Here is a 17,285-nt window from a genome sequence, read left to right as displayed (position 1 = left end):
TCAGATGGCGTCTCCCACCTGGTGCTTCGTTCCTCTCTCCCCCGCTCCACCCCAGCTGTTTCTCTGGCTGCCTTTTGAGCAGCCTGGGCTGCTCAGAGGCCATGCACCCAGCTCTCCCTGACATGCAGGCTCAGGCAGCTGTGAAACTACTGAGGCTGCATTTGTGTTGGCATCCATGCTCCAGCCTCCTCCCTGCTGCTGTCTATCCCGGCTCCTAAGGTAAGTGCCGCAGTGCTTTGGTTAGGGGTCTGGGCCATGCTGAGGTCCTGTCTCCCCTCTCACAGTGACAGATTTAACAAGTGATCCAGACTACTTGTAGGGCTGCCTTTTACTCCTTATTATATAACACTTTGTTAGATTTATTTTCAGTCTCAAATTTTATCAGGGTTGATAGAGGCCAGAGATCACCTCCACCATTTAGCCCTTGGAAGTCATTGGCCATATTCACATTCCCATAGTGGCATACTTACTTCATGATAATGGCTAAAAAGGTTGAATTGCATAGGACCAAATTCTAATCCCCAAGTAACTACCTATAAACAGTCCATCTTATGACGATCACATGTTGACAGCTTCTTTTTTCTCAAATCTCTTGTTAAATGATATTTAATTCATAAAATGTATACTTTATTGATATTGGTGTTTTTTAATCAGATTGTTATGTGAGGTGCTATATTAAATACCTTTTACAAAGTTTATCCCATTTACAGTTATCAACCAAATTTATAATCTCCTCAAAGAAATAAATCAGATTTGTTTGACAGGACCTACTTTCCATAAAACTGTATTGAATGATTTTAAGTACTTTCCTATCCTTTGATTCTTTATCAGCTGAATCCCACATTCTTTTTATCACCAGAGTTCCATTACTTACCTAGGTTTGAAGCCTACAACTATCCTGTTCATCTTGCTTTTAAAATATCACCACAATATTAGCATTTTTTTAGGCAGCTGGGATTTCATCAGAAACTCAAGATTTATTCAAATGTAATATCTATAGACCAGAGATCTCCTAATCCAACTCCTTGGGATATAAATTAGCCATTCCTCCTGATTATATTGTATCTATCTCTTAAGGATGATGTTTATCATCCTCCTTAGTAGTAGAGTAGAAAGTATTTCATTATCCCTATATGATACGAAGACTGTAGTTCGTATCTTTCTAAATACAGAATAGATTGAACACTCCCGTTTTCTATATCAGCATTAACAATTTTACCAGCTCCAGCTAGTAAGACTCATTTATCATTTCTGAGATTATTTTTGTGTTGTTGTTTCTAATATACTTAAATACACATGTACATACATATACTGCCTTATTTATTATCTATAACTCTATATGCAAAAACTTGTGATCCCATTTATATTTTACTTTTTATCACATTTTCTTGTCTAGTTCAAACTGCTACCTTCACTTTGCAACTTAACCAGAATGGGCTTTTAGCCAAAATTATCCTTTTTTTCGATGCATCTTTTTGGCCATCTAAAAAACTCTACTTAAACAGCTACCTGTTTTCATGAATATTTTTCTGTCTGTCGCAGAGCACTGGGGTGCCCTGCTCCTAGAGAGTAGAAACTGCCAGGGAGAGAGCCCTGGCAGGACATAACGAGCACAGCTGCAGGTTGCCCGGGGCAACTGGAGGCAGCGAGAGACCAACACCTGGCAGCGGTTAGCTGGCGGTAAGGGGCAAGGCCTGGCCCTTATAAAGCCCAGAGCTGAGGCCAGGCTGGCAGTTCCCTGCCGGCAGCCAGACGGAGAGGAGCTCCTGGAGCTGAGATGCGAGAACTGCTCGAGCAGAGTAAAGGATGGTGACTCCGGGAGATTGGAGCAATGTTGTTATAGCCAGGCGGCCTTAAGTTACGTTGTAGCCTAGGGGCTTGTGGTTTTGTTGTTGTTGTTTATTACACCAGTGGCTAGGGTGAGGCTATAAGGGGTTGGAGGAGGCCTCATAAGGACCCCCAGAGGGTGGGGGGCCCCAGCGCCTGAGGAGGGTGCAGCGTACTCATTGGGGACTCGCAACGAAGGGTGAGGACCCCAGCGCCAGAGCAGGAGCAGCATACTCAGGGGGAACCCCCAGCGGTGGCAACCCTGGTGCCAGTGAGGGCGCAGTATCCTAAAAGGGGCCTCACAGTGAAGTGTGAGGACCCCGGCACCCAGGAGGGTGCAGCATATGGGGTGCATAGACCCCAGCCCCAGAGAGGGGCAGTATTATTAGGAAGCCCAGCGTGGGCACAGCGAGCCCCAGAGAGGGGGCAGTATTATTAGGAAGCCCCAGGGTGGGCGCGGCGAGCCCTGAGGAAGGCCTAGTGCTGCAGTAAACCCCGGAGAAGGGTGGTGTACTGCAGTGAACCCTGAGAGAGAGGGGGTAGTGGTGTGGTGAGCCCTGGAGAGCGGGGGTAGCAGTGCGGTTGGGCCTGAGAGACAGGTGGCTTGTCGAGAAGTCCCAGAGGGGGCGCAGAAGTCCCCAGGAAAGGGGGCAACATTACAGGGAAGGACCCAGAGAGGGGCGACATTGCAGGGAGCCCCCGAGTAGGCTCAGAGAGCCCAAGAGGGGGGCAGCATGACAGAGGAGGCCCAAGAGACGGGCATGAATATAGGCAGAGAGACACACCAACGTCTATCCCATCTGCGAGGCTTGGGGCGTGGTACTAGGAGTTGGTAGGAGCTACGCGTAGCCCATAAGGCTAGGGTGCCTAGGAAGCACCCATCATACAGGGAGACCCCCGGTGGGTCCGGGAAAACATGGGGACAGAGGCCCCAGCTAACCGTGCCTAAGGAGACATGAGGCAGCCTCCCAACTTTACCTTAAGATCAAAGACGTGGCGGGCGAGAATAGAGGGTGCCCTTGGGCCGACTTGGCACGGAGGAAGGGGCCTCAAGGAGATCACGGCCCTCCTGCAGGACCCTGCTGTGACACTGTCTTTGTGCCTCTATATCAGGTTCACTGATAATTTATTTTAGAAGTGATAAATTGGATCTTCTGAAATACCATATAGATTCACTTGGTAGGTACAACAGTCTTCTCTTTGCTAATAGTGAATATAATCAAGCTTGATCACCTATCCCTAGGCAACCACCAACTTCCAGTCCTGTGAATAATTCATCATTTTCCATCTTAATGTGATCCAAAATGAAGTGACTTCATGCTTTGTGTAATACCTTGGGTTAGAACATAATTTAGAATTCTTGAACTCCAAAAGTGTTTTAGAACTGGCTATATGAGACCTCCAGCATGTCTCCCAAGATGAATTCTCCCATTAAAACAGTTTTTCATGCCATAAATTACAGACAAGTATTTATTAAAGTACTCTTTTATTTTCTAGTTTATGGGGTCTCTGATAATTGCTTGGTCCTGTGGCTTTGTAGTTTGGCCTAGAATGAATCCATGCTAGAATTTATATTCTGAGCCACCGATAAGTAAAACACACAATGTTTCCCCCATCTTTCATCTACTTCATCCTTCTGAAGGTTAAACTATTTTTTTAATTCAATCATAAAAATCTTCCCAGAAGTTTGCAAAAACTGTAATTGTGACAAATTTCTTTTCATCAACAAGAATTCTCCTCTGTCTGAATTCCTCTTGCTTATAAACCTAGACTCTGGGCATAAGTATATAAGCAGTTGAAAATTTTCTTCTCTTCATACTCTTTGCCATGTTGGTTCAGTTTGTTAAGAACATATGGTATTGAATTTGACTCCCTGGCATCCCAGTTTGTGGTATTAGTTTAGTATCCTCTTGGTTGCTCCAGCTGGTCTTACCCTGAGAAAGTAAACTATCCTACCTATATGATGTTGACCATCCCATTTGTACAGCTCCACTGGAATGTAGCCCAATGTTTCAGATAGGGTTGGCAAGCCAACCTATTGGCTGTAGTCAAAAATTGTCAAACATTTCATGAAGCCAAGAATGCCCTAGGTGGAGGCCTACTTTATGTATTGCATCATGGTGTTATCTGTTAGGAAGTACAGGAGAAATAAACATCTTGCCTCTTGGTCCTACAGGAGTCAGGATACTCTCACACACACACTTTACTTAGGAGCAGACACTACCTACCCCACTCGTATCTCCTGAGCTCTTTCAACCTTTTTAATGGGAAGCCCCCACTAAGCCATATGGGGAAGTAGGACCTACTCTGTGCTGAAGGAAGAACAAAAACCAGAAACATAGGCAAGCTTCTTCTAGTGGCAATCTGCTGTGATAACAGGCTGTGAGGAAAGAGAAGAGCCATAGGAAACTAAGATTAACTGACCAGAATTGCAAGCACCTGTCCCAGCCCTGACGCTGCAAAGAACTATGCACAGCTCCTTCTTCTCCCAGTGTTACCATAGGGGAGGGGGAGTAAGCCTCAACTCCAAGGTAAAAAGAGACCCAGAGCAGGGAAAGGGGGAATGCCTGGATCCGGAAGTTGCTGACTCAGCCAGAGCGATAGCAAGGACAACTGAAGGTACTGAGGGAGCAGCTAGGATTGGGTTTCAGAGAAGCAGCTCTGTTGAGGGAGTTGCCAGAGAAGAAAAGCATGAAGGAGCAACTCAGGGAAACTGCCCTGGGGCAGTCTGGAGAGACAAGCAGGGAAGGACATACCATAAAGATGCTAATAGCAGGGATGAGAAGAGTTACCATAAAGACTGGACTATAAGGGCAGGAAGAAGTCCCAGTTTGTTTTCTTTTCTATTTTCTTTGGAGTGGGAGAGGATTCCTCCCTGAAATATCAGGATAGTGTGTGGTGACTATCTGGACAATAGGCCAGGAAAAAAAATGGTTAAATACATGTCAGGTCATTGTGTTGCTCCAAGCCTGGTGAAGGATAACCAGGCTCAGCGGGGCTACTGATTGATCAGATCCAGAAATATACAAAGCATTTAGCTGGCTCTGAGGTAGATTGCATGGACTACTGATTGAAGATCTGGTGGAATGGGCAAGTGTGTAGGGGTTGTTGGAGCCCTCAATACACTGAGGCAGACCTCAAGACCAACAACTTCAAAAGCTGCACATCCAGGCATTTCTTTTCTCCCTTAACAACAAGTCGCGGCAGGTGAGACCATGGACATGTGAAAGGTTCCATCAAGACATTGTCGTGGGCTTCATCCAGCTGGCTGAAGTGAAAAGACTGTCTTAGTACAGAAAACAGATTGAGGGGAAAAAAAGCAGGGAAAACCTCCCAGACGAGGTAGTGAATACTAGAGACTGACAAAAACCAGCAAAGTTGAGGCAAGCATCTGACCCAAAAAGCTGGGTGGACTTTGGTAAGTGCGCTCCTTTGGACACAGGCATGTCTAAATGTAGACAACATAACTACCTCTTAAAAACTGACCTTTTTGTCTCTCATAATTGCTATGCATGTCTTATTTCTGTTTATTTTCATTCTGTCTTTTCATTATAATATGGAATCACCAGTAATGATGGTTTGTCCTTTTAGGATAATATTTGGGAATTAATATTTCACTTTCTTCTAATTTCTGATAGTAAGGGAAGCTCTTAAATGAAAATATATCAAACGTTCAATTATTAATTTACTTCTTCAGATTACATCTTTCTTTGTCACAGAAAAGATATGCAATGATTTTGGACAAATCCTGGATTGATTAAAACTGGAATGAATCCATCATATTTAATAGCTCTATAAACAGTCTCAATTCTGATAATATTTTGTGACTATAACAACATGCTAAATGGCACAGACCTTCTCTAAAATTATATTCTCTCTGTATCTGTTCAACTGTATACCTAACATGGGGTGAGCAAATTGATTCTAAAAGAAAACATCCTGATTACTTTAATCCTATGTAAATATATTTACAATGTTTTCAAAGTACTTTGATATTTCTTAAATTGTCTTTTGCTTCTCTGGAGCAAAACCCCCAGTTTTTCTTTTCTTTTTTTAAAATTTATTTTAAAATGCATTCCCTCCCCTTTCCCCAACCATTTCTGACTTTTTCTCTCCCTCTCCATTCTCTATAGACAAGTATAAGTGAGCTCAGACTTAGGATAAGCTTTAAACATTTTTATTGTGGTAGCAAGTTTTTGGTTTTGGATGTCCACTGTTTTATACTGTATTATTATTAGGTTTGTATTGATTGTTACTGTTGCATATTGTATTATTATCATTTTCATATTGATTTTTATTGTTTCATATGGATATTGTATGTTTTAGGCCTGTGTTTGTAAGTGAACCAAAGTCATGTTAAGTTTCCATTTTATATGTCAAGCCTCCATCTTGTGTCCTCTGCCTGGGCATCCCATGTTGCAACTGTATGAGTCACGTACCCCTCCCATGTAAATTGATTCCCCGATGAATAAGAATGATTGAAATACAATGGTAGCAGGCCTCTACTGAACTGCCTGTAATGACTGGGCCATCACCTCGCATTGATTCATCCAGGAACCACGGACCTCACCCAGGAACAGAGACAAGACCAGTATTTGAAAGACAAAGGACCCTGCAAAACCAGCAACTCTCACCATTACAGACACCCAAAACTGCACATCCCTGCATGGAGCACACATGCTCAGTACGCCAGGGTTTGACCCTTGCCTGGACATGCCTCCTGTCACATGGGTCACACAAGACCTGTCCCTATAAAAAGGGGCAGTGAAGACAGACCCAGTGGGATGCTCTCTCCATCTGAACCAGCACTATGCTACACCACCTATTCACGCAGAGGCCCTGCCAGCGACCCCCCTCTGGGCAACACCTACTGGACAAGGACCCATTTCCAGCCTGGATAGGTAGATATTACCTGCACACCTCCTCCCACAGTTTGGACTGTCTCTCTCTCTCTTCCTGGACTTCAGTGGACTTCAACCCCTGCACCCCCCCCTGTCTTTGTGTGTGTGTGTGTGTGTGTGTGTGTGTGTGTGTGTGTGTGTGTGTGTGTGTGTGTGTGCACAAGGGAACCAATAAGACATTGTGTCACCATCTCCCCTGTTCAATAAAACCACTGTCATTTGCAACCCCAAGTTGGGTCATGTTTTACTAAATCCCAGTCCCTTCCCTATCTTAAATTCCAGCCTTATTCTCTCTCTCTCAGTTCTAGACCCCACCCCTCTCCACTAGTTTCCCGATCTCCTCTCAATTCCTACTGTCTTTTCCCTGTGACTTTCTGTTGCCTTTCTCTGCTTTCCCATTGCCCCTGCTGCCTTTCAGTCACTCCTGCCACTTTCCCTGTGATTTTCTGCTATCCCCCTGCTTCCCACACCCCTACTGCCTTTTCCCTGTGACTTTCTGCTGCCTTTCTCTGCTTTCCCACTGCCCTGCTGCCTTTCAGTCTCTCCTGCTGCTTTTTCTGTGATTTCCTGATGTCCATCTCTCTGTTTTCATGCTTCCCCCACACCTTCTGTAGTCATTCCCACCCCCGTAGCTTCCCAGCTCATCATGGCTGTCCTGCAATTTTCTCCAGCAGCTGGAGCCTTTCTCCAGCTCCCAGCACCTACTGCTGCTCCGTGCAACTTCTCTAGCTTCCCCAGAGCATCCTCTGGCCCCCCACACCCAGAGCCCCTCTTTAACACCCACATTTTCCCTTAGTCCTATTTTCCCTCTCCCCACCTACCTTTTCACCTCCCCCGTAGGTCTGGCTCCAGTCCCAGCCACTGTGCCGGCATCGCTTCCCTGTTCTGCAGGCTTTGTGTGTTGTCTTTTAATCAATTAAGATCAATTAACCTAAAGTTACCCCCGAGCCTCTGTTCTTCAGCCCAGGCCCCTCTAGTCTACTGGTTCTAATCCTGGTAACTTTAACTCCCTACACTTCTACTTTTTTACCTTAACTTTTCTCCAGGTATCCCAAGTACACCAAGCACATACATACATACACATCACAACACCCAACTTAGGAACTCACCTGTATGTATGTGTAGGTTGGTGGTATGTGTGTAAATTAGTGAATACACATATATATATATATCATTGTGTGTGTGTGTGTGTGTGTGTGTGGTATATGAATTAGTAATCCACGTATGTTTATTGGATGTGCAGGTATTGGTAACTGGTAACTGGTAAGTGATTCTGTCTAAATTTGGTGTGTGTAGCGTGTATGGACTTAAACTGGTGATAGGTGTGCATGAACCTAAACTAGTTATTTTGAACATGTGTGTATCTGAGTTGCTAAAGTGAGAGTGTATGTGTGTGTGTATACAAATTAGTGATCTGTGTCTAACTTTTGAGGTGTATAGTGTATGTGCTTGAATTGATAATAGGTATGTATATGCCTAGGCTGGTTTGGATGTGTGTGTGTGTGCGCGCACGCGCGTGTATGTATGTGCCTGAGCTGGTAGTGTGCGTGTGTATGCACCTAATTGATTTGTGTCTTTGTATATGTGCAATTGTGTCACACCCTCCTGTCTAAAAACACAATATTAAAATCCTGAGAGTTGGTCTGACATCACAGGGCAACATCTCTTCCAGTTTTCAGTATATCATTAAAATAACAGACACATTTTGATTCTTGGACTGGCTCATATTTTATCTTATGAAACACTGCACGTTTACTGGTCATATACAATTTTCATGGTAAATCTGTAGCCTTATATAGAAGGAGTAGTTAAATCTGGCTTTCTTACTACCTGTCATGTGATCATTCTAGAGAAACCTTAGGGTCCTGACACATGTTACACTTAAGATGTGATTAACCAGCAAGGAATAAAGCATAAAGTTATACACAAAAATATATAACAACTTTGTGCCTGGATCCTATCTTGACATTAATTGAACGCGTGGTCAGGCTGGGGTTCCCAGTCATGCTGTGAGTCCTGTGGCTGGGAGCCCCATCAGTTGATCAGGGCTACCAGCCATGGGATTGCACCATCAGCTGATGGGGATCAGCTGACAGGGTTTCCAGCCACAGAAGCTTGCTACTTGCTGATGCAGAGGGAACCTGGGATTGTGATCATGGGCTCCCCCTTCACTGCCAAGAAGGTGGGATGGGATCGGATGCTCGATCCCACAATTATGTCTCCTGCCATGCACATGTAGCATAGCAAGAAGCATGCCTACAGGAATCACTCACCAGATCCCATGACATCTTTACTTGCATGTCTGCCAGGTACCTGAGGTACCTGACTCAGGTACCTGAGACACTGTGAACCTGTCTAAAATGATAGTTACCACACCTTTCTAAGCAGCAAACCAAAAGGAAATAAAGAAGAAAAAACTCTCCCCTTCCCTGGGATGAATCATCTGGGCCAGAGTTCAGTGGATCAGATTTGTTCTGTGCTATATTCTAGATATGGCAAATACAAGTTTGTCTGTGGACAAATAAAGGAACTGCAAGACTATTTCTATTACAACATGTAACAATTTGTATAAAACTTAATGTTTAGAGTAAAGAGTCCTTGGATCAGCTTTTCAGAACAAGATACCATCAGTGGAGGATTTTAAAACTATTTATGAATTTGGTCATTTTCATAAGTCCTTTTTTAAGTTTATTTCTCTCTCCAATTCTGTCCTAGTCCAGAGTCATGTTTTTATGTAACAAGTTTAAGAGTAGGATGACCAATCTGGTGTTTCTGGACAAAAAACTAATAGTGTAAAGGATTAGTTTGTTATACATACGAAAAAGACCACTGCCAATGTTTAACAATATTTCATTTACAAAATAATGTCTACTTTTCATTCTCTGTTGCATTTTAATGCTGTATCTTGTTGGACAAATTGCATGTTGTCTCTGCAAAGGGATGCTTCAGTCTGAAAGCAGGGCTGGTTTTATGCAGAGGCAAACTAGACACGTGTCTAGGGCCCTAAGTGAAGAAGGGGCCCAACTGTACTTATTTTACATATTATAATTATTGAGTGAAAAAAAGTCGGGGCCCACGAGTTTGTTTGCCTAGGGCCCACTTGAGGGTTAATCTGGCCCTGTCTGAAAGTAGTCCACATGCCACTTAAAACTTAAAGTCAGAGCAAAAAAGGATAATTTTTAAATTCATTTAATGTAAATGGTCAGATCATAACTAACTTTATTCAAATGGAAGACTAAGTACAGGGGGGAAAGATCAGATTGCACAAAGAGCCTTTCCCAGATATTTTGAGGCTTCTCCCAAAGGCAGTACAGTCATCCACCGTAGCAATCTTCAAAAAAAATCTTGATGCCCATCTTGCTGGGGTCATTTGATCCCAGCAGTCTTTCCTGCCCACGTGCAGGGGGGCTGGATCTGATGATCTGTAAGGTCCCTTCCAGCCCTTAACAACTATGAAACTATTAGTTGGGGTAGGTACAATCACAACTGTTAGTTCACTTCCCTAAAAAGCTTTCTTATTTATCTAGTCCCACCCCATATGAAGTAATTAATTATAGCTAAGACAATATAGGGGTGGGGATTGATAGTGCTCACTGGAACTTCCATTGCAAAGTGCAGCCTTCTTGAACGTCTGTGTCAAGCCCAGGGCAGCTTTCAATAAACACATACAGCCTACTCATTGTTGAGCCCAAGTCCAGAAATGTGGCAACATAGACTGAGTATAAATGTTCATTTCTACTGGAAGAAACAAACATTGACCAGCCAGGAGGTGCTAGAATTCTGCATCCTGAGCTAACCCCAGCCTCAGGGAAGCCCATTAATTGACAACCTTCCTCTTCCCTGCCTCAGAAGGGGGTGAGAGGGTTTCAGCCTCTGGAAAATACCACCACTCTGCCAATCAGCCAATCAGAATTGGGGTGCAGGGTACTCAGCCACCACAGCAGAGTTCTGGGAGCCTACTGCAGGTGTAAGACAGGCTGCCTCACCTCACTGCTCTGGGTTGACCCAAGGCAGCAGGGACACTTTATCACAGTAGCAAGTCTTGCTTTGAGTCAGTAGGACAGCAAGGGAAAACTGGGCTTGGGCTTGCCAGGGTTTTGACCCCTCCATCTTATAAATCACCATGCCAGCCATTCAGCAGAGTGGCTGGGAACTAGGCTTGGAAGGCTTTCCCCAAGCCTGTCTGCCAGCTATGCTGGCTTTTAAATTGCAGGTCTTGCTACTCATTTGAGTAGCAGGGGCATGCAAGGGAAATCAGAGCTCTTAGGAGCCAGGCTTGTAAGCCTGGCTGCTAGCTATGCCGGTATTTCAATCTCCCCCACCTCTCCCCCCTCTTGTGCTTAGCTAGGCGGGAGAGTGGTGAAAAGGAGAAGCAGGCAGGGGGCAGTGCAGTGCCCAGGACCCAAGCAGAGGGAGCAGCATGGCAAAATCCTTGCCTGCTTCTCACAGTGGGAACTCCAGCATGAGAAGTAGGGAGGGAGCAAGTTGGGCTGCTCTTCCCCTCCCATCTATACAAAGAGGGAGCAGCTTCCCCCTGTACCTTCTCAAGACTAGGATGACCCCAGCCTCAGGCAGGCATGGGAGCCTTAACCCTGGCTCCACTCTTCCTGGTCACCAAGGGAATTAAGCAGTTGGAAAGTTTGCAGACATTCAGCTTCCCAAGAGAAACTTTTCCAGGAGTGATTTAACCCTTATTGATCCCCAGTTATTTTTCTCCTGGAGCAGCCTTTTTTTTTCCCCTCAGAGAGAAAAAAAAAAGCTTCAACATTTTCACACACATTTTTTCTACCAGGAGAATAGCAATTCTCCCAATAGAAACTGAATGCTTATATTTGGTCATAGTCAGTTTGGAGTGGTCCTGAACATGTTCCTTTGCACTGTTCTGGGCCTCTCTGTATTGGTATGCTTCTTGGCACACATTCAGGGCCATTCTAAGATAGCAATACTGCCTAATTTTTAGGCTTTGGCAGAATCTGATTGGGAACAATCAGGCAGGATATTCCTCTGAGCAACAGACCTAGAATCAGCACAGAAGCAATAGATATAGTCCTGAGTTTCTACAGCTGCTTTTTGCCTAGTATGGTGTCTGCATAATAAGATAAGTAACATCCCTTTAAATATTTAATAAGACCTCTAGAGTATCTTCTGCGTTTTGGAAGCTACCAGAAGCCTACAAGAGCAGAAGTGCATGTATATAGTTTGGCATGTTGTTTATCATCAGTAATTGTGGATAGCAGGATCCTAATATACTTAAGTAGTTCCTTTATATTATGTTTGTTTTGCAAAGAGTAAAGACTTAACTCCCTGCCTTCACCCTTGCAGCCTACAGCTTAAAGCACACAATCTAATCAAAATGTAGCGGTAGAAAATAAAATAAATGTAGTGCTATTTTATTCACAAGTGAAGGTGAATTATATTTTCTATTCATCACTAGACATTACAACTATAACCTTTTTGTGTTTCTTAATATACCTTGTTGGACCTATAAGGATGTTTAGCACTTCTATCTTAAAACTTCTTTGCTGCAATTTCCAGTGAGAACAGAATTTCTATCAAGTGCATGTTCATTATAGTACAGGGAGAGGTTCCCTGACATTTTTTCACCAGCTTTAATTATGCATAGTTGTTTCAGAGAATGATTATGTGCATGTTCACTGAAAACACAGATTACGTGATTCTTCATTACAGGATCGAAGTCAACAAGCAATAGACATTCCCTGTGAGTGGGCAGAAGGGCTTCTTCTATGGTACCTTCAACCTAAGAATCATATGTTCTGTTGAAAGAAGTACTACAGGATTCAGTATTACTATTTCAAAACTTCCTCAAAAGGACATTTCATCTTCACTGCAAATCCCTATAAGCAAGAGACCAAATATGTATTTGTGTTCCTTTGCCAACTCTATCTAAAACTGAATTAAGTAAAAGGTATAGCTGGTTTTATTTTGCAAAGAATTGATTATAAAACAAATGTGGGTGGAAATATGCAGATTCAAAGTGCTAATACAAAATTCTGTGTTGAAAAATGTTTGAACACAATTCTTATTAAACCAGCAAAGCAACTGGAAATCCCACCAATTCTAATCTAGTTTTTTTGCAATTCATTATTCATGGTTGTTTTCATGAATGAAACAGGTCTTTGCATTAATTAAAAAGAGAATGGTTATCTATTTCTAAGATGACAGGCAAATTTTCAGAGAGAAACACTTCCTTTAACATAGGAAAAAATGACATATTTGAGACAAATTAGGTCTTGGAAATGCAACAAAAATGAAACTCTTCATCATTTTGACTGACAATGGTAAGTTTTTTCTGTACACCAAATCAGATCGTGAGCTGCTATAAATCTAGTATAACTTCACAAAAAATAGAGGTATGACAGTTTCTATCAGCTGAGGCTCTGATCCCAGTATTCTTAATCAATAATATTAAACAATCATCTTTTCAAATCAAGTCATCCAAAAAAATATTTTATGGTCTTAACTGGATTACTAAGGAAAATATCATATCTCTGTACTTATATTCTAGCCACTGTAAGTCAGCATGGCTCCAGTGGCATAGGCTGAGAATATCAGCTTTATGATCTATTTAGGGATCTGAAAATTGTGACAGATGTGTCAAATCTTCTGTCTGAATCAGTTGCAATTGTAGGAAGTCATCTTCAGAAGTCATGTTACAGCATGTAATCTCAAAGCACAGCCCCAAGCCTGCTCCCCTTGGCATTAATGGAGTTGACCTGAGCCTAGGAGAGCCTAGCAGACCTCTTTGCATTCAAGCAATGTTTTGGTGAGTTAAACCCCATTACCTCAGAAGGTGTGATTAGGAGTATACCTGTTCTATCCTCACACAGCTAGGAAATATCCCTCTATTCAGAAATATTCAAATTGTTCATATTGGTAGGAAGCACTGTCTCAATATTTATATCACAATATTCCAGGCACATGCTTTTATTCCAAGACAAGATAAAAATAGACTAAATGAATCCCCTGTCAATACTGGGGATGCTTCCATTTTTGAGTAGTCTTTAAACTATGTAAAGGGACTGCAAAGTGGGCGCATAATTAAAATCAGAATGGTAGCATCTATACCTACAGTGGACAGGTGCCTATATCCCACAAGGTGCAATGCAGCAGAGAAACAAGCCCCTTAGTTACATCTCTATTTATTTTGTAAGTGCAGTCAATGGAGTTAAATCACTTATTAAAGGTTAGTATGTGTTAGTTTGAAGTCAGGCAGAAGACAGGGTATAGATACACCTCGCAGACTAAGTCAGAGATGCATAAGCTTTCATGAGCCAGAGCTCATGTTATCAGGGCTAGATACAGAAATTCAGGGAGGTTAGATTACATTTAAAATGGCCACTCAATTTAACTTACTTCTCCCAGGTTCAGACTTTATACTTAGATGCCTAGTTAGGTCAACCTAAGTGTGAACTGAACAGAAGTTCCGGGAGGTTAGATCAGTCTAAAAATGGCTCACCTGATCTAATTTAACCCCACCTCCATGATAGTTTAACTTAGATGGGATCCATAGAGACTGATCTTACCAAATGACACATTACAACCTGCCTCACAGCTGATTCACATGGTACCTGCCTGACCTGACCTCTTACATTCCTTTTTCCCACCCCACCACCTTTTCTCTCCTCCTCTCCTGCACTTCTCTGCCCATTCCCGCCCCCCATTCCCTACCATTTCCTTTTTATTGCTAGCCTCTTTATTACCTTGTATTATTACTTCGGTAATGTTTTCCCTTTGACTTTTTTTCTCCCCGGTTTTCTTCCCCCTCCCTTTACCTTTTGTTTTCCTACTTCTACCCTTTTATATTTTCACTGGAATCCTGTCATACTTTTAGCTTCACCATTTCCTGCTTTCCTTATCTCCAAGTAGTCCCTGTTTCACAGACTGCCTCTTTTTTACCTTGTATTTCATTTCTGTTGTCTCCCTCTGACTTTTTCTTCCCCCTGCTCTCTACCTGCTCCCTTCCCTGCATTTCCTTTCATCTTGCTTATCTCTACCTATTTACATTTTCACTGACATCCCTCCACACTTTTAGCTTCTCTCATTCCTTGGAGTCTCAGACCAGCAGAGAGACTCCCTATACCTGACCTAGGGTGACTGCACCCAAAAGCTTGCTAAGAACTTTTTTTCCAACTACTCAGTTGGTCTAATAAAACATATCACATCTACCCAAAGAACCTTTCCTGCATTTTTAGACATAGTAACTCTGAGCGTGCCCACACATGCAGGCACATGCTCTTGCAGCAACTCAAATAGAAGTGGTGCAAATTTGAGCTGTGGCTTTTTGCCTCAGTGCACATGCCTAGACATGCACTTTGGTGTGGGGAAAATTGTGCCAGTTGGGGCAAAATAACCCTACCTGGCTCCTCCTGGATCTGGCTCCCCCCACAGGAGCTACTGCCCTCCCTGTAGGGTCCAGAGCTCCTGCAGGGGCTACAGCCCTGCACCCACCCCTCCCCTGCATGACCTCAGATTACCAGTAGCAGCCATGGCAATTGGGTCTCTTGGAGCCTCATGGCAGAGCCCCACCACATGGCGTGGGGGACAGTGGGCCTTGGCCCCGGCAACCTGGCACTCACGCTGCCACTGCTGCATCATATGGGTGCAGCCCAGCTCGGCAGGGTGCCACATGGCACCGCACACCGTTTGGCAGCTCAGGGTGCTCTGGCTGTCACCTGGGGTCATCACCATTCAGTCCCAGTGGCCCCAAGATGCCCAACAGCATGCAGCACCCTGTAAAGCCAGGCCACACCCACATGATGGGGCAGCAGCAGCAGCGCAGGTGCCAAGCCCCACTGCCCTCCACTGCTCCATGCCATGCAGGGGGGCTCTGCCACAAAACTCTGAGCAACCCCAACCACCACTGCTACTGCTGGTAAGTGTGGGCTGTGCGGTGGGGGGGGAATGGATGGGGGAGTGAGCAGGGAGTTGGGGGAACCAGCAGGGGCTGGGGGAATGAACAGGAAGCTTTGGAAATGGACAGGGAGCTGAGAGAGCAAGTGGTGGGGCTGGGTGGGCCCCCCATGGTCCCCTCCACCCTCCTTCAGCCCCTCCAACTCTCTGCTTACCTGGCACAAAGCCAAGTCCATGTCCCTGCAGCCTGCACTGCTGCTTTCCCTGCATAGGCAAGCAGTGTGCTTCAGCACCGGGGCAAGGGCCAGCCATAGAGGTACTCTGGCTGGCTACTAGAGCAACTCTGTGGAGGACCTGAGCCTCTGGTTTCCTGAGGGCATAGTCCAGGACTGTGCCCTGTCCCACTTTTTTCCCCTGGTGTATATTTTGATACTTGGATCTCCAGGTAGCAAATTTTGCCCCCGCACTTCAAATATTCAGGACAGGGATTTTTTTTTTATTCCTGCACATGCATCTTGCAGCTTTCAAAGAGGTTTGAGATGCTGCAAGAGACATGTGTGCACTCATGTGGATGAGCCCTCAGATGGTAAGGATTTATTAGAGATAAATGCAGCAAGGCAATTGTAAAAGTGTAAAAAATAATGACAGAACATACAAAAGAAAGGACAGATGATGAGTATAGTCAGTATAGTCAAGAATACTGAAGGTTTTGGAAAAGAGTAAAAAACATACTAAAAGGACAAGAAACTAAATATTTAGTGATAACTGATAAACAATAACTGATTCTGGATTCTTAGCCTCTCATGATGGCCCTACCATGAAGCAAAAGAAGACTGGCACAAATGTAAGCAATGAGATGATGAGGAAGTTTCTTGGCAAGGCAAATTGGATACACATATAGACAAGGTGTTTCTTACTATTATAGTATGAACAATATGACCATCCATGTGTGTTAGAATAAATGAAAAATACAATCTAATGTTCTTGTTAATGCATTTGGGGGAGTATTCTGTGGAGTATTAAGCCAAACTGATTTATTTCAATAGGAATAATAATAGTAATAGCAATAATATAGATATAGGAACATAGGGCAAAAATAAAATAAAAAAACACTCCAGTAACTTTTTGCTATGAAAAAGTTAATGAAACAAAAAATGAGTGTAATAAAGTATTACATTTACTCCGAAGCATAATTATTCAGAATCTCACAATGCCAACAGAAACACAGCTGTTTCTTCTGATAAATACTAATTAGCTAGAGGAAAGTCTAATCTTTAATAAATAGAATTAAATATGTTTGTTGAAATCTTTAAGTTACCCTAAAGACACAGTTTTTCTTTTCTCTTTATGAGTAAAGTGAATAACTAGCAGTTATAATACCCATTGTGGAAACCAGAACTATCCCTACTCAAATCTGAATGGAGCATGCTCTGTGTCCAGTTTAAATTTACTTCCTTCCCAAGGTCTGCCTTATCTAACTTAAACAAAACAAACCCATGTAGCCTCCAAACTTAGCTACTTTCTGCAGTCAGTCCCCTTTTCATTTTAGTCTTAATGCCCTGTATCTCAGACACACAGCAGAAACTCATATCATGAGATCCACCTCCATTCAAGGCTGTGGCAGGAGAGATTATGGTTGTGTAACACCAGAGTTCTGCAATAGAATACAGTGTCCCAGAACCTATT

The sequence above is a fragment of the Alligator sinensis genome, unplaced genomic scaffold (genome assembly GCF_000455745.1).
Source record: "Alligator sinensis unplaced genomic scaffold, ASM45574v1 scaffold582_1, whole genome shotgun sequence".
NCBI lineage: Eukaryota > Metazoa > Chordata > Crocodylia > Alligatoridae > Alligator > Alligator sinensis.
Note: the sequence above shows the minus strand (reverse complement) of the source record.